The sequence below is a fragment of the Scyliorhinus torazame genome, chromosome 12 (assembly GCF_047496885.1).
Source record: "Scyliorhinus torazame isolate Kashiwa2021f chromosome 12, sScyTor2.1, whole genome shotgun sequence".
Classification (NCBI taxonomy): domain Eukaryota; kingdom Metazoa; phylum Chordata; class Chondrichthyes; order Carcharhiniformes; family Scyliorhinidae; genus Scyliorhinus; species Scyliorhinus torazame.
The window spans coordinates 9,939,307-9,955,569 of NC_092718.1; the positions used below are offsets into that span (position 1 = coordinate 9,939,307).

Sequence of the window (16,263 nt, forward strand, 5' to 3'; positions counted from 1 at the left end):
AGCATGAAAAAAGGCCACGCCTGCTGGGAGTTGCTGCATTCGGAACACGGAGGACAAATTAGCCAATTAGCAAAGTTGATGGATCAAATGTCGCCATTAATAAATGGTTCTCTGAATGAACACTTAGGCTCAGACCTCGTGTAAACTCTATCTTTTGCACCTTCAAGATCAAAATTGGGTTTGTGACAGCAGGAGGAAGGGTTGGGGATTAACATCCAAATCATTCCTTAATTTCAATAATATAGGAGAGGCAAAGAATATAATCTTATTATTGTCACAAGTAGGCTTACATTAACACTGCAAATGAAGTTACTGTGAAAAGCCCCTAGTCACCACACTCCGGCGCCTGTACGGGTACACAGAGGGATCGTCTCGAAGTCCTGAAAGACGTGCTGTTAGGTAATTTGGACATTCTGAATTCTCTGTGTACCCGACCAGGCCGGAGTGTGGCGACTAGGGACTTTTCACGGTAACTTCATTGCAGTGTTAATGTAAGTCTACCTGTGACAATGAAGATTATTGTTGTTAAATTCAGAATGTCCAATTCCCCTAACAAGAATATCTTTCGGGACTTGTGGGAGGAAACCGGAACACCCGGAGGAAACCCACGCAGACATGGGGAGAACGTGTAGACTCCGCACTGACAGTGACCCAAGCTGGGAATTGAACCTGGGTCCCTGGCGCTGTGAAGCAACAGTGCTAACCACTGTGCCACCCAATATTAGCATAGGGCGGGGGTGGTGAATGAAAAATAAGTGCCCTCAAAGTTCTGCAACACCACCACAGGAGCAGGACACATTTCAGCTCTCATAAAAAGGCGCAGTGATCGATCGAGATGCTTTAGTTGTATTTTCTGTTAACTTTGCTGGTATTTCCTTAAAGTAGCTTATTTAGCAATAGCAAGTAGTGTGACATCATCTGGTGACAGATAACTACTCACAATCTCCTGAAATCAACTAACGGCTGCTTGTAGCGAGATGGGGATAACTCAACTTTGCATTGTTCTCACTGATGAAAGGCAGAGAGAGGAGTTAGATTCTGGAGAGTGGTTTATATATTTAAACCGCATGTTGCATAATGTCAGCTAGTAACATATCCATTGGCACTTGCAAATTTTCCCCACAACAGCATAATTTAATCTCCTGATTCCATTCCAAATTTGTTCAGCTGCAGTAGAGAAAATCATGTAGAACAACAGTAGATGGTGAGTATTATCACAAATGGTATGTAGATTTTCTTGTTAACATTGCACATTCTTCTGCTGTCAACTCCGCTTTCTTGAAAGTCAGCACAGATTTGTTAAAGGAATATAATGCTTCATTACCATGATTGAGTTATTTGCAGTAATGTAAAGGGTTGATTAACTTTGCTATTAATTATGTATATTAAGAATGTGGATTTGGGTATATTGGGCATAATTTGAAAGTTTACCGATACTAAATTCAAATGTTATAAAGGGGGGGAATAGTACCAGACTTCAGGATGTCACTGGTAAAATGGGCAGACACAATGTAGATGAGATTTAACATAGAGAAATGTGAGCAGTAAATTTTGGTAGGAAGAATGATGAGAGGCTATCCGAGCTAAATTGTAATCTTCGAAGAACCGAGAAACCTGGGGATATTCGTACTCCGCTTTGAAATTGGCAGTCCAGCTTGAGAAGGTTTTTTCCCAAAAAACCTTTATTGGATCCTGTTGGCCTTACCTGGAGGGGACTGATTAATAAGGGGATCAGGGGTTATGGGGAAAAGACATGAGAATGGGGATGAGAAAAATATCGGCCATGGTTGAATGGTGGAGCAGACTCGATGGGCCGAGTGGCCTAATTCTGCTCCTACGTCTTATGGGACAGATTTAAGATGATTGGCAAAAGAGCCATGGTGACGTGAGGGACCAATATTTTTTAAGCACGTTGTAGCGAAGACACTACCTAAAAAGGTGGTGGAAGCAGATCCAATATTAACATACAAAAGAGAATTGGATAAATTCTTGAAGGGGATATGTCTACAGGGCACTGGGAAATAGAGGGTGTGGATAACTCAAATAGTTCTTTCAAAGAGCTTTCGGCTAATTTATACAGCACACGAGTCCACTTTGTGGTTGTAAATTTTCTACTTGATTTGATTGTCACCGCTGCAGTTGCACTGCTTGATAATTAGGAAACATGTTGCTGGGCTATGATCTAATGCAAAGCACACCAACAGCCTCCTGCCACTGGCAGAGTCTTGGGCGCGATTCTCCCAAAAGGGAACTGAGTCCTCTAGCGAGTGCGTTTAGCCAGTGTTTCCCAGCGCTCACAGTGCTGGGAAACACATGGCTATTCAATGCGTGTCAGGTTGAATAAGGAGCCTGAAAGGGGATCACATAGCCGAGACTGAACTTAGCCCCGCTTTGTACAGTGGGGAGTTCCGCACACTGGAACTTCCTTTGCAGCGAGGTCCCGATCTCCGAGGCACCAAAACGACACACACCCCTGCCCGACCCCGCCAAAACACCGTTTAGAAGGGTCCCATGCCTTCTCTCTCTCTCTCTCTCTCTTCTCTCCCCCCCCCCCCCCCCCCCACACACACACACCCCAAACCAGGCAACCCCAGACCAATCATGTATGCAAAAATGCCAACTTTGCACTGCCAACCCCTCTGCTCGTGCCATGTGGGCACCTTGGCAGTGACAGACTGGCACTACCAGGGTACCTAGATGGCACCAGCAGTGCCAGGGCACCATCCTGCCCCGCCCAAAGAGCATGAAGCTGGGGTCTTCGATCTCCTTGGAGACCCCCAAGAGTGCCGTTCCGTGTGGTTCCCGTTTGTGGGGACCAGTGCTGAACGATGCTCGCCCGAGGTTTCTGAGACAAAGAGAGTTGAATCCCAAAGCTTCAGGAATCTGCACATTAGAGTGACTCGCTCTAATATGTAGATTTGCTAAAAAGTAACCAACTTAGGATTTTCCTTTATTTTACCTGCCAGTATCTTTTCATGCTCTCCTCTTTTCCTTTTTGTTCCCCCTTCCACAATCTATCTGCCTCGAGGGCTTATGCTGTTTTGAGCCCTTGATATCTGCCACAAGCCTCCTTTTTCTCCTTATCCAATGCTATTGGGCAGCACGGTAGCACAGTGGTTCGCATTGCTGCTTCACAGCACCAGGGCACCAGGTTTGATTCCCGGCATGGGTCACTGTCTGTGCGGAGTCTGTACGTTCTCCCCTTGTCTGCGTGGGTTTCCTCCGGGTGCTCTGGTTTCCTCCCAGGAATCCATATTGCAGTCACTGAGACAACTCGTATCCCATGTTTTAATTTGTGCCCTCAATTCACCTGCCTTGTTCGTCAGACTTCTCACATTAAAATAAATACCATCCTATCATGCCAAACTCAGTTGTGACTTTTTTTATACGTTTAAAGTACCCAATTATTTTTTTCCAATGAAGGGCCAATTTATTGTGGCCAATCCACCTAACCTGCTCATCTTTGGGTTGTTGGGGGGGGGGGATAGGCACGGGGAGAATGTGCAAACTCCACACATATAGTGACCCGGGAGCGGGATTGAACCCGGGGGGTCCTCGGCGCCATAGGCAGCAGTGCCACCCAACTCCTTTGCAACTTAACTGGTCTAAACATTCTGTGCATTCCTGACGAACCTTTTCTGAGGATCCCAGGCCCCTGCCAAGTTAGTTTAAGATTCTTGAAGATGTTAGCTGGTGGTGCTACTGTTCGGGTGTATATTGCAAGAATGACTAATAATAACATTTTGCTGAAGTGCCCCCCCCCAACCCAAAGATGGGCAGGTTAGGTGGATTGGCCTCAATAAATTGCCCCTTAATTTAAAAAAATGAATTGGGTACTCTAAATTTATTAAAAATAAATAAAAACAGGGCAACGCTGGAAGAAGGCTCTGCCGGGCGGGCAGCAGCGGGTGAGCGTGAAACGTTTGGCTAAACAGTAATATGTAAAACCCTGCCCGTGGTTGGGTGTTTCCGTCGCTGCGCTGCTGTGACCTGCAGCAGGTTCCAGTCCCGCCCGGCCCCGGCTCTTATGTTGCAGTTTGAAGTTGGCGCGGGCTGGGTGGCAGGGGGCGTGGCGGCGGCAGGGGGCGTGGCGGCGGGGACGCGCCTGTGCGCGGGCGCGCGCTGCATCCGGGTTCCCCGGGAGCCGTCTCCCTGTGTGTGTGTGAGTGCGCGGCGGCGGGAAATGGCGCCCGAATGCTGGCGGCTGTAAACAGCGAGAGAGCGGCGGCGGCCCAGCGACTCGCAGCGGCCCCGGGGCCTCCCCCACACACGGCCCCAGCCGGCAGCCCGGTAAGCCGGCCTCGCGTGCGGGACGCGGACCCTCTCCCCTCTCTTCGCGCCCAGGCCTCTCACCCCCGGCGCCTCCCCGCCCCGCCAACTGACAAAGGAGAGCCCGAGGAGCCTCTGCCCGGCCGGACCCCCCCCTCACCCCGGCCGGACCCTCTCTCCCCCCCCCCCCCCCCCAGCCGGACTCACCCCCGCCCGGACCCCCCTCGTCACCCCCGCCGCGCGCACACTCCAGGCCGGGGATTGATTTAGGCCTCGGGATGTCTCCGCGCCGGGGGAGGGGCCTCCCGGCGGCGGTTTAACCCAAACAGGCCGAGCGCTGCCCGAGGCGGCATCACAGCCCCGGAAAGGGGGGGGGGGTGGAATCAGATCCCCCACCCACCAAACACCCCCCCCCCCCCCCCCACCAAACACCCCCCCCCCCCCCACCAAACACCCCCCCCCCCACCAAACACCCCCCCCCACCAAACACCCCCCCCCCACCAAACACCCCCCCCCCACCAAACACCCCCCCCCCCCACCAAACACCCCCCCCCCACCAAACACCCCCCCCCCACCAAACACCCCCCCCCCCACCAAACACCCCCCCCCACCAAACACCCCCCCCCCCACCAAACACCCCCCCCACCACCACCAAACACCCCCCCCACCACCACCAAACACCCCCCCCACCAAACACCCCCCCCCCCACCAAACACCCCCCCCACCAAACACCCCCCCCCACCACCAAACACCCCCCCACCACCACCAAACACCCCCCCCCCACCACCACCAAACACCCCCCCCACCAAACACCCCCCCCACCAAACACCCCCCCCCCCACCAAACACCCCCCCACCAAACACCCCACCAAACACCCCCCCCCCACCAAACACCCCCCCCCACCAAACACCCCCCCCCACCAAACACCCCCCCCCCCCACCAAACACCCCCCCCCCCACCAAACACCCCCCCCCCACCAAACACCCCCCCCCCCAAACACCCCCCCCCCCACCACCAAACACCCCCCCCCACCAAACACCCCCCCCCCCCACCAAACACCCCCCCCCCACCAAACACCCCCCCCCCACCAAACACTTCTCCCCCCCCACACTTCTCCCCCCCCCCACACTTCTCCCCCCCCCCCACACTTCTCCCCCCCCCCCACACTTCTCCCCCCCCACACTTCTCCCCCCCCACACTTCTCCCCCCCCCACACTTCTCCCCCCCCCCAAACACTTCCCCCCCCCCAAACACTTTTCCCCCCCAAACACTTTCCCCCCCCAAACACTTTTCCCCCCCCCAAACACTTTTCCCCCCCCCCAAACACTTTTCCCCCCCCAAACACTTTTCCCCCCCCCAAACACTTTTCCCCCCCCAAACACTTTTCCCCCCCCAAACACTTTCCCCCCCCCAAACACTTTCCCCCCCCCCAAACACTTTCCCCCCCCCCCAAACACTTTCCCCCCCCCCCAAACACTTTCCCCCCCCCAAACACTTTCCCCCCCCAAACACTTTCCCCCCCCAAACACTTTCCCCCCCCCAAACACTTTCCCCCCCCCAAACACTTTCCCCCCCCCAAACACTTTCCCCCCCCAAACACTTCCCCCCCCCCAAACACTTCCCCCCCCCCCCCCCAAACACTTCCCCCCCCAAACACTTCCCCCCCCAAACACTTCCCCCCCCCCAAACACTTTCCCCCCCCCAAACACTTTCCCCCCCCAAACACTTTCCCCCCCCCAAACACTTTCCCCCCCCAAACACTTTCCCCCCCCAAACACTTTCCCCCCCCAAACACTTTCCCCCCCCAAACACTTTCCCCCCCCAAACACTTTTCTCCCCCCCAAACACTTTCCCCCCCCCCCAAACACTTTCCCCCCCCAAACACTTCCCCCCCCAAACACTTTCCCCCCCCAAACACTTCCGCCCCCCCCAAACACTTCCGCCCCCCCCAAACACTTCCGCCCCCCCCAAACACTTCCGCCCCCCCCAAACACTTCCGCCCCCCCCAAACACTTCCGCCCCCCCCAAACACTTCCGCCCCCCCCAAACACTTCCGCCCCCCCAAACACTTCCGCCCCCCCAAACACTTCCGCCCCCCCAAACACTTCCGCCCCCCCCAAACACTTCCGCCCCCCCCAAACACTTCCGCCCCCCCCCAAACACTTCCGCCCCCCCCAAACACTTCCGCCCCCCCCAAACACTTCCGCCCCCCCCAAACACTTCCGCCCCCCCCAAACACTTCCGCCCCCCCCAAACACTTCCGCCCCCCCCCAAACACTTCCGCCCCCCCCAAACACTTCCCCCCCCCAAACACTTCTCCCCCACCCACAACTCCCCCCACCAAACACCCCCCCACCAAACACCCCCCCACCAAACACCCCCCCACCAAACACCCCCCAACCAAACACCACCCCCAAACGCCCCCATCTCTTCCCCCCCCCCCCCCGCGCCCCAATCTCTTCCCCCCGCGCCCCAATCTCTTCCCCCCGCGCCCCAATCTCTTCCCCCCGCGCCCCAATCTCTTCCCCCCGCGCCCCAATCTCTTCCCCCCGCGCCCCAATCTCTTCCCCCCGCGCCAATCTCTTCCCCCCGCCCCAATCTCTTCCCCCCGCGCCCCCATCTCTTCCCCCCGCGCCCCCATCTCTTCCCCCCGCGCCCCCATCTCTTCCCCCGCGCCCCCATCTCTTCCCCCCGCGCCGCCATCTCTTCCCCCCCGCGCCCCCATCTCGTCCCCCCCCCCGCGCCCCCATCTCGTCCCCCCCGCGCCCCCATCTCGTCCCCCCCCCGCGCCCCCATCTCTTCCCCCCCCGCGCCCCCATCTCGTCCCCCCGGCGCCCCCATCTCGTCCCCCCGGCGCCCCCATCTCGTCCCCCCGGCGCCCCCATCTCGTCCCCCCGGCGCCCCCATCTCGTCCCCCCCGCGCCCCCATCTCGTCCCCCCCGCGCCCCCATCTCGTCCCCCCCGCGCCCCCATCTCGCCCCCCCCCCCGCGCCCCCATCTCGTCCCCCCCGCGCCCCCATCTCGTCCCCCCCGCGCCCCCATCTCGTCCCCCCCGCGCCCCCATCTCGTCCCCCCCGCGCCCCCATCTCGTCCCCCCCGCGCCCCCATCTCGTCCCCCCCGCGCCCCCATCTCGTCCCCCCCGCGCCCCCATCTCGTCCCCCCCGCGCCCCCATCTCGTCCCCCCCGCGCCCCCATCTCGTCCCCCCCGCGCCCCCATCTCGTCCCCCCCGCGCCCCCATCTCGTCCCCCCCGCGCCCCCATCTCGTCCCCCCCGCGCCCCCATCTCGTCCCCCCCGCGCCCCCATCTCGTCCCCCCCGCGCCCCCATCTCGTCCCCCCCGCGCCCCCATCTCGTCCCCCCCGCGCCCCCATCTCGTCCCCCCCGCGCCCCCATCTCGTCCCCCCCGCGCCCCCATCTCGTCCCCCCCCCGCGCCCCCATCTCGTCCCCCCCCGCGCCCCCATCTCGTCCCCCCCCGCGCCCCCATCTCGTCCCCCCCCGCGCCCCCATCTCGTCCCCCCGCGCCCCCATCTCGTCCCCCCGCGCCCCCATCTCTTCCCCCCCGCGCCCCCATCCCTTCCCCCCGCGCCCCCATCCCTTCCCCCCGCGCCCCCATCCCTTCCCCCCGCGCCCCCATCCCTTCCCCCGCGCCCCCATCCCTTCCCCCCGCGCCCCCATCCCTTCCTCCCGCGCCCCCATCTCTTCCCGCTCCCCCATCTCTTCCCCCCCCCCGCTCCCCATCTCTCCCCCCCCCCCCCGCTCCCCATCTCTCCCCCCCGCTCCCCCATCTCTTCCCCCGCTCCCCCATCTCTTCCCCCCCCGCTCCCCATCTCTTCCCCCCATCTCTTCCCCCTCCCGCTCCCCCATCTCTTCCGCTCCCCCATCTCTTCCCCCCCGCTCCCCCATCTCTTCCCCCCCCCCGCTCCCCCATCTCTCCCCCCCCCGCTCCCCCATCTCTTCTCCCCCCCCCCCGCTCCCCCATCTCTTCCCCCCCGCTCCCCCATCTCTTCGCCCCATCTCTCTCCCCCCCCCCGCTCCCCATCTCTCCCCCCCCGCTCCCCCATCTCTTCCCCCGCTCCCCCATCTCTTCCCCCCCCCGCTCCCCATCTCTTCCCCCCATCTCTTCCCCCTCCCGCTCCCCCATCTCTTCCGCTCCCCCATCTCTTCCCCCCCGCTCCCCCATCTCTTTCCCCCCCCCGCTCCCCCATCTCTTTCCCCCCCCGCTCCCCCATCTCTTCCCCCCCCCCGCTCCCCCATCTCTTCCCCCCCCGCTCCCCCATCTCTTCCCCCCCCGCTCCCCCATCTCTTCCCCCCCCCGCTCCCCCATCTCTTCCCCCCCGCTCCCCCATCTCTTCGCCCCATCTCTCTCCCCCCCCCCCGCTCTCCCATCTCTTCCCCCCCGCTCTCCCATCTCTTCCCCCCCGCTCCCCCATCTCTTCCCCCCCCGCTCCCCCATCTCTTCCCCCCCCGCTCCCCCATCTCTTCCCCCGCTCCCCCATCTCTTCCCCCGCTCCCCCATCTCTTCCCCCGCTCCCCCATCTCTTCCCCCCCCCCAGCTCCCCATCTCTCCCCCCCCCCCCCCAGCGCTCCCATCCCCCCCCCCCCCAGTGCTCCCATCCCCCCCCCCCCCCCCCCCAGCGCTCTCCCCCCCCCCCCCCCCAAGCGCTCCCCCCCCCCCCCCCGCCGGCACTGCCCCTCCCCTCTGCCTCTTCCGCCCCTCCCCTCTGCCTCTCGGATTGTGTAGAATTTAGTTAAGCATATTTAAACTGTTTGGTTTGGGGCTGTTCAAATATTCAGACTTCTACCTGATGTGATTTTGGCAATTTAGCAAAAGTTTATAGCAGTTGTATAATAAGAAAATGCAGACAAATTGCAGCAGACTTGTTAACATCTGTAAATAAAAGGAGATGGTTAATCTTACCAGCATAGACCTTTTGTCAGAGGTCCTTGACAGAAGATGTGATGTTTTAAAAAGCTGAATTAGTCTCTACAAAATCTATCCAAATGATAATCCTCAATTATATTGTTTGTTATAATTTTCACTGAATTTTAGCAATGTGCTTTTTTTTTTTTGAGAAAAAAATGTGCCGGTCTTATTGGGAGTGGTATGTTAGTGGTCTCTGTGAACAAGTACTGGGTCGGGGCGAGGGGTATCACTTCCTCAGAAATTAGGCTTCAATCACCTACACTTATTTCATTTTTAAAATTTTTCCAATTAAGTGGCCAATCCACCTAACCTACACACCTTTGGGTTGTGGGGGGGTGAGACCCACACAGACACAGGGAGAATGTGCAAACTCCACACGGGCAGTGACCGGGGCTGGGATCGAACCCAGGCCCTCAGCGCCGTGAGGCAGCAATGCTGACCACTGCAGCCCAGCTACACTTATACGGATGTGTCCATAACAGAAAAACTAATGTAGGAGAATTATTTTAAAAATAAAATCATTTCAAATATCATAAATAAAACTCCTGCAAGTCTCCCGTTCCCCCTGCATCCCCAAGGTACCCACAAAGTCAAACAGAAATTTGATATTTTACATTCACTCTACTCACTGACTGGCACCGAGGCTTGTTTGAACAGGCCGGCTGTAACGCTGGCAACCCCATCATGCTCGTCTCAGCGGAGCTTCTAATTTTAAAGTCACCTGGTCTGACCAAACAGCTGATTTTAGACTTCCTTTATGGGGGTGGGGATTCAAAATGTTGGAAATCAGGCCAGTGAAGACAAAGCTGAATGATAAACTGTTGTACCTCTCAAAATTAGCTGCAAAGGAGACTCCAGCGGCATTTTATTGCCTATCCCTTGGTACCCGAGAGAGACATACTGATTGCCCTTTATATGGAGAGTGGTTTGGTTGGCCTCGAGCAGGTACCTAACCATATGTTACTTGACCAGCAATCCAGAGACCTAGAATATTGGTTCCAGAGACGTGAGTTTAAATCCGAGCATTGCAGCTGTGGAATTTAAATTGATTTAACTAAATTAATCAGGAATTATTTTATTTTTTAAAGTTAGCATTAGTAATGGTAAAGCCACTGGATTGTTGTAAAAATCCATTGAGTTCATATGTCTTTAAAGGAAAGGAATCTTCCGCCCTTGTCTGGCTTACTTGTGACTCCAAACCCACAACAATGTGGTTGACTCTTAACTGCCCTCTGAAACGGCCCGGCAAGCTGATCGGTTGTGTCTGAAGGGCAATTAGGAATGGGCAATAAATATTGGTTTTGTCACGTTCCATAAAAGAATTCACCGTATAGCATGAGATTGGTGTTACAAAGTAGGATTCCCTTTCCTGTCAATAACATCTGGACTTTTAACAAACACGAGCTAGGTTTATTGAATTTAATTTCACAAAGTGCCATGGTGGGATTTGACTTACCTCCGGTACCGTTACTACTTCCATACCAATGAGGTACAGGAATTTTACTGTGGGCATGCAGCCACTTGGGGACCTGTACTTGAAAAATATAACGGCATAACATGCTAAATAAATGTGCATCGGGAGGTTTAGTTGAATCATTCTTAGTTTGTACAGAAAATGAATCGATGCGAGTGGAAACATTTTAAAAATTCGTTCATGGGAATGTGCACATTTATTGCCCATCCCTAATTGTCCTTTAGGAGCAGTTCGTCAACCACATTTCTGTAGGCCAGACGTGGTAAGGATGGCAGATTTCCTTCCCTAAAGGACATTAGTGAACCAAATGGGTTTTCACAACAATCTAAATGGATTCATGCTCATCGCTTGACTTTTAATTCCAGATTCTTATTGAATTCAAATTTCACCATCTGCACTGGCGGGATTTGAACCTGGGACCCCAGAGCAATACTTTGATCTCTGGATTACTAGTTCAGTGACAATACCACTACGCCACTGCCTCCCCTAAATCATACAATACAAAAGGAGGCCATTCACCCCATTGTTGCCTGTGCTAGCTCTTTAGATAAGATTAGATGGATTAAATAATTAATCATACTACAGAGCGTTTTTCCCATAGCCCTATAATTTTTTTCCTGTCAAGTATTTATCTAATTCCCATTGATCGGTACTGTAGAGTATTCAAAGGTTCATAGGATATAGGAGCAGAGTTAGGCCACTCGGTCCATCCAAATCTGCTCTGCCGTTCTATCATGGCTGATATGTTCCTCATCTGTTACCTACAATGCTACAGACCAAGAACTGGATTGCGAAATCAGCCAGAGCATCTCCTCCCTAGAGCACATGACCTAGGAGCAGGAGTCAGTAATTTAGCCTTCCGAGCTAAACATCTTCAATGTGATCATAGCTGATCCCACCCTGGCCTCAACTCCACCGTCCTGCCCGTTCTCCTTAACCCTTCAACACATTACCAATTAAAAAGCTGTATAACATCTCCTTAAATTTACTCACTGTCCCTGCATCCACCGCACTCTGGGGTAATGCATTTCACAGATTCACAACCCTTTGGGAGAAGTAGTTTCTCCTCAAATCTATTAGAAATTTGCTATCTCTTATTCTAAGATTATGACCTCTCGTTTTAGAATGCCCCACAAGAGGAGGCATCAGCTCCACGTCTACTTTATCCATACCTTTTAACATCTTGTATACCTTGATTAAATCTCCCCTTATTCTTCTAAACGCTAGAGAATGTAGGCCTAAACTGTTCAAACTCTCCTCATATGACAAACCCCTCATCTCAATCTAGTGACCCTCCTGTGCCACTACATCTTTCCTCATAAGGGGAACCAAAACTGTGCACAATACTCCAGGTATTGAATCGTATTAACTCTGGTAGACCTGGTTTGGCAGATGTGACAGCTGTGCTCACTAGATTTTCATTATAGATAGAATTAAGATTCAAGATCTGATTTGATCTCCATTTCACAGTACAAATGTGAGTAATAGATGCTGCAAAGACTCAATACACCCGTCACCAGCCTTGGAATCATTGTGCCACTTTGTCACCCTTTCAGCCTGAGTTGTATTCTGGATTTGTGACACAAGAATTTAGCTAGAGCCTGTTCAAATTATTTACAGCTGTTGGAGGGAGCATTCATCCTATCATTTTGGGCTATATTTGCATTTGGGTTTCAGTCACAGGCAATATTGTTAATTCACTGTATCTCAACGTTTCCCCCCTAAAACCTGGAAACATGTGTTTTCTGAATATAAATTATAATGTTGTTTAATTTCTACACTACATGTCGTTCCTCAAAATGATTTTCAATGATGTTCCAGTTTTTAAAATTATTTTATGGTATGTGATGTCACTGACAATGCCAGAATTTGTTGGCCATCCCTAATTGCCCTCGAACTGGGTGTCTTGCTTCGGTCAGTTTAAAGTCAACCACGATGGTGTGGGTCAGGAATCACGTGTAGGCCAGACCAGGTCAGGTAAAGACAGCAGATTTCCTTCCCTAAAGGACATAAGTAGACCAGGTGTATTTTTACGACAATTTGGTAGTTTCATAGGAAAATTGATAGCACCATTACTGATGCTAGCTTTCTATTTCAGATTTATTAATTGAATTTAAATTCCACCAGCAACCATGGTGGGATTTGAATCCGTATTCCCAGAGTATTAGCCTGGCTCTCTGGATTACTAGTCCCATGGCATTTCCTCTATACCTTTGTCTCCCCATAAATTGCTGTTGGGAGTACTCTGATCAATTTGCCATTCAATTCTTTCTCCCAGCTCTAATGACCTAGCTGAGATAAGAATTTTGTGGTCAGATTTACAAAATAATAGCCTTTCCTCGGTCATTCAGTATTGTTATTTCTCGTACTTTATTCTGTTATAAAGGCAAAGCAGTAGAGATGCTGGAATAAACAGATATTGTTGGAAATATTCAGGAGGGTCAGGTAGCATCTGTGGACAGTGAAACAAATAGTTAATGATTCAGATCAATGACCCTTCATCACTAATCTGAAACTCAACTCATTCGAGTACTTTCAGAATTTTCAGTTAATTGGTTTGGTTTTTGACTTGATAGTTGAGAATAGGTTTCTAACTAGGCATTTAAATCAGATACTATTGCCAAAATAGTGAAAGCCATGACCTATGATTCTTGACAGTTTGAAATTTTTTCTTTTAAAAAAGAAACACTTTGTTTCAAAATACTTAACATATATCACACGGGTGGCACGGTAGCAGCGGTTAGCACTGTTGCTTCACAGCACCAGGGTCCAGGGTTCGATCCCCGCTTGGGTCACTGTCTGTGTGCAGTCTGCACGTTCTCCCCGTGTCTGCGTGGGTTTCCTCCGGGTGCTCCGGTTTCCTCAAGTCCCGAAAGACGTGCTTGTTAGGTGAATTGGACATTCTGAATTCTACCTCTGTGTACCCGAACAGGCGCCGGAGTGTGGCGACTAGGGGATTTTAAAGTAACTTCATTGGAGTGTTAATGTAAGCCTACTTTTGACAATAATAAAGATTATTTTTTTTTTTAATGTCTTCGGTACTTTTTGTGACTGGGAGTTAATATTCTGAGCAATGTAAATAGATACCTTCTACTTTCATAAATGAGGAAACTGTGCACTTGATATTTAATTTTAAAATGGAAATGCCCGCTGAGAGCACTTGATTTTAAAAATAAACCAGTACTTCCGATCATTCAGAGGATGCATTTTTGTTGGGGAAAGTTTTTAATCGCAAAAGTACTTAAATGTCACACAGGGTAGTAAAACCGTTGTAATGCAGTTCTTTCTTGACAATTGTGAGTTTGCATCCTTTTGGCTCACAATTTTCAGACTTTCTATAGAGGAACTGTTACAAAATGCAAACATTCATTCAGGTAGTTTGAAGATTCAATCATACTATGTTCAAGTTGCTGCTGGTGAAGGCAAAGCTGGATGTGAAATTGGATGTAGTTTTATATTCTAAGTTTTAAAATAAATCAAAGTTTTTCTTGCTAAAATTTGTTGTGTTCAGAGTAAAATCTTGCATAATGAGCCTCTCTGAGCTCAAAATCTAAGATTGTTTTTCTGATTGCCATAATACGACGTAAGGGCAGATGTTGACCACATGGTCCATCGAGTCTACCCTGCCATTCAATTGGTGAATCACTAAAGCTAAGAACAACCGGCAGCACACCAGTGAGTTCAATAGTATCTCATCCCTACATCAACGTCAGTCATCCTTCGCCCCACCACCACCAACTGATACGGTTGGTTTTATATTGTTAGACCAGTACTTTCTTTCAAACTCTACAACTCCCTCCCTAAACTTCTCTGCCCCATCTCTCCTCCTTTAAGATGCTCCTTAAAATATACCTCCTTGACCAAACCTTTGATCATCTGTCTGAATGTCGCCTTTCGTGGACTGCTGTCATATCACCCCTCTTTTTATATATATTTAGAGTATCCAATTTATTTTTTCCAATTAAGGTGCAATTTACCAAGGCCAATCCACCTATCCTGCACACCTTTGGGTTGTGGGGGTGAAACCCACGCAAACACAGGGAGAATGTGCAAATTCCGTACGGACAGTGACCCAGAGCCGGGATCGAACCTGGGACCTCAGCGCCGTGAGGCAACTGTGATAATTACTTGCACCACCGTGCTGCCCGTCAAATCACCCCTCTGAAGCGACTCAACTGTTTTACCATGATAAAGGCACTTTATAAAATGCATGTTATTGTTTTTCTTGGTCCTTCTGCATTGTCTTGGGATACTGGAAAGAGGAGACAAAATCATGACTTAATTTAACTGCAAAAGCAAAATTAGGAGTTTGTAAGCATTCACAGATACTGGAATTAAAATAACACATTAACAGCACACCTGTTCCTAGTAATTGTACTTTATATGTGCAATGTAATAGGGTTGTGTGAAAATAAAGCTAGACTGTGTAAAGGGTGATCACCTATGTCATTCAGTATTTGTTTTTCCGGATGTGGTTTAATGAAAAATTATTGGAGGTAGATATTCAAGTTATCAGGCAGTAAGTCCTGAATTAAAGTGGCAGATAAGTGCATTTTTCATAGTTTACAGCCATCATCTGAACCCCGAGTTTAGATTAGTTCTCGAATCACTTTCTTAGGTTTTATATGGTGGGAGACTTCGCGCACGCTGTAATGGTGCAGTGTCAACTCAGAATTTGGTCGAAGCTTGCAAATGAGATGTTTGCCTTTAGTTATGGAAGGAGTTGTGACATAGAGACAACAGAGTTGGGGGAGGGGGGCGTATACAAGTAGAGGGGTTATTTATAATTTTTTTAGCATATGCCCCAGCATAAACTGTTGATTGAGATTGTGTGATTATATAGTATTAATGGAGACATGACTGGAGGTTAACCAGAAATATTGATCCACAATGTTCAGTGGTGAGCATAGATCAGTGGAGATATTTCCTTTGTTGCATATACTCAATTTTGATGAAGAAATTTAGTGCTGTTGACAAAGCTTTGAGCACTTTTTACACTTGTAAAGAACATAATTGGGAAAAACCAGAATTGAAATAGTTTCAGTTGCGGTAACAGCAATTTGAAATTTAATGTTTTTAATTTGATATTGAGAGTACAGAATAATCAACCTGCTGGCCCTGAATTTGTGTGCATTTCTTTTTGTTTTTTTGTTATTTGCAGCACAGAAGGCGGCCATTTGGCCCATCGTGTCTGCACCAGCTCCCAAAAGAGTTACCCAGCTAGTCCCATACTCCAGCCCTCCTATCCTCGTAGCCCTCTAAATTAATCACTTTCAAATATATATCCAACTCTCTTTTGAAACCTCCCATGGAATCCGTCTCCACCACTCTCCCAGCAGTGTATTCCAAACTCCCAACAACTCTGAATAAAGAATTTTCTCCTCATCTCACTCCTAGTTCTCTTGCTGACCATCTTGAAACTGTAACTGCTAATTCCAGGTGCAAGTGTAATTTTGCTATCTGCATTTTTCGCTCCCCCCATGTTGCCCCACTCCTTGTCTCAGCCAATCATGTTGTACAATTTCCCCCCCCCTCCTCATCACTTTGACCAACCCTCTGGATGCCCCTCAATTTTCCTACCTTGGCTCAGCAAC

At 51.6% G+C, this 16,263-nt stretch overlaps 1 protein-coding gene across 3 annotated transcripts in view; it reads left to right on the plus strand.

Moving 5' to 3' along the window:
- Positions 1–4,117: 4,117 nt before the first annotated feature.
- The window catches only part of LOC140387385 (CTD small phosphatase-like protein 2), a 106,202-nt gene continuing 94,056 nt past the window's right edge, over positions 4,118–16,263 (plus strand). For 2 of the 3 annotated variants that reach the window (XM_072470401.1, XM_072470404.1), the window contains exon 1: positions 4,118–4,290. The gene's annotated coding sequence lies outside the window, so the exon portion shown is untranslated. The remainder of the gene's footprint in view (positions 4,291–16,263) is intronic. The other variant, XM_072470402.1, reaches the window with a different exon arrangement.